Raw genomic sequence first — 2,419 nt, forward strand, 5'->3', positions numbered from 1 at the left:
AACTAATTCTACTCTTTGACATTCTGGAAGAATTTAGGGCACTATCCACTGAAGGAATAAATGGTAGGAATATTATTAAGCAACACTTGAAGAATCTATTGTCCTACCAGAATATTTACTGGAAACAAAGAGCAACAATTAGATGGATCAAATTTGGAGATGAGAACACAGACTTTTTCCAAGCCAAGGCCACCATTAAGTACAGAAATAATAGCATCAAATCCCTCTTGGATGAAAACCAAGCAAAGCACACTGAACATCAGGCCAAAGCAGCTATTTTATGGAGAGCTTACGAAAACAGAATGGAAACTTCCAACCAGTCAGCAATTTCTTTACTTACATGAGTTACTGACTAAAAATAGTAATCTAGCAGATCTGGAAGCTCCTTTCACAAAAAAGAGATTGATGAAGTGATCAAAGAAGTCCCTGCTGACAAAGCACCAGGACCTGATGGATTTAATGGAGCATTTATAAAAGCATGTTGGAGCACCATTGTTGATGATTTCTATGAGCTAATCAATGATTTGTACTTAGGATCCATAGATCTTCAGACTATCAATGGATCCTACATCACTCTGGTTCCAAAAAAAGACAATCCTCGGAACCCAGGAGACTTCAGGCCAATTTCCCTGCTCAATTGCTCAATAAAAATCATTACAAAATTGATGGCCAACAGACTTCAAAAAATCATTCTGCAGCTAGTTCATACAAACCAATATGGTTTCATCCAAAATAGGTCTATTCAAGACTGTCTTGCCTGGGCTTTTGAATTCATACACCAATGCCAGCAATCTAAGAAGCCAATGATCCTTTTAAAACTTGATTTTGAGAAGGCATTTGATATGATTGAACATGAGACAATTCTGGACATCTTGAAAGTTAGAGGATTTGGACAAAAGTGGATAAAGTGGACCAAGATGATACTCAGCTCAGGTTACTCGTCAGTTTTGCTAAATGGGGTGCCTGGGAAAAAATTTCACTGCAAGAGGGGAGTAAGACAAGGGGATCCATATTCCCCTCTTCTGTTTGTATTAGCTGCCGACTTCCTGCAAACTATATTAAATAAAGCAATGGCAGAAGATCTCATTCAACACCCACTGCCTTCAAACTCCAACCAAGATTTCTCAGTAATTCAGTATGCAGATGATACAATTCTGATTCTATCAGCAAATCTCAGAAAAATACAGCAAGTGGACAATCTTCTGAAACATTTCCCAGCTCACACAGGCCTAAAAATGAATTCCCATAAGTCAGTCATGGTCCCTATCAATGTGGAGACATCTATGGTTCAACTCACACTGAACACACTAGGCTGCAAACACGGAAGCTTTCCTTTCACCTACCTAGGGCTCCCTCTTAGTGCAAAAAGGTTGAGGGCTGAGGATTTTACACCCATATGCCAACAAATTGAGAGGAGACCGACAGGATGCTCAACCTTGATTTCTTATTGAACACCCCGGATATAACTTTCCCAATTTGTACTCCAACTCTTGCCGTTTCCGGCGTTAAGTTATATTTATTTCCTCGGGTTAGGGTCTTTGTCTCCGTGTGTTGTTATCTTTGTCATGCATCTCATATCATGTCATCATATGCATTGCATTTGCATACGTGTTCGTTTCATGCATTCGAGCACTTTCCCCGTTGTCCGTTTTGCATTCCGGCGCTTCGTTCTCCTCCGGTGGTCATTTCTAGCTTTCTTTCGTGTGTGGGGATTAAACATTTCCGGATTGGACCGAGACTTGCCAAGCGGCCTTGGTTTACTACCGGTAGACCGCCTGTCAAGTTTCGTATCATTTGGACTTCGTTTGATACTCCAACGGTTAACCGAGGGACCGAAAAGGCCTCGTGTGTGTCGCAGCCCAACACCCCTCCAGTTTGGCCCAAAACCCACCTAAGCCCTCTCCATCATCTAGAGCGTTCGATCATGATCGCGTGGCCAAAAACCGCACCTCATTTGGACTCTCCTAGCTCCCTCTATGCCTATTTAAAGACCCCTTCCCCGAAATCCGGATCTCCCTCTCCGAAACCCTAAAAACTGCACTCCCGCCGACGGACACGTCCGATTCGGGCCGGACGTGTCCGCCACCGCCCGCCGCCGCCACGTGTCAGCCGCCGACTCGCCTGCGCCGCCGCCCACCGCTCCGGCCCGGGAGCCCGCAGCCGGCCCCCGAGGCCCACTCCATCCGCCGCCGCGCGCCCGCGCCCTTCTCCTCGCTCCGCCGCCACCGTGCTGCCTCGCCGGCCGCCGCGCCTCCCCGCCGCCCTCGCCGGCCGGATCTCGCCCCGGCCGCCGCGAGCATCGCCGCCCCGCGCCTCCTCACCATCTCCGGTGGCCGGAGACCGCCACCCGCCGTCGGATCCGGTCGGGCCGGACCGGATCCACCTCTCCCTCGCCTCCCTGCCGCCTCTTCACTCGCCG

This window comes from Triticum urartu, chromosome 6A (genome assembly GCF_056163025.1).
Source record: "Triticum urartu cultivar PI428250 chromosome 6A, HENAU_Tu73, whole genome shotgun sequence".
In the NCBI taxonomy this organism is placed as follows: Eukaryota; Viridiplantae; Streptophyta; class Magnoliopsida; order Poales; family Poaceae; genus Triticum; species Triticum urartu.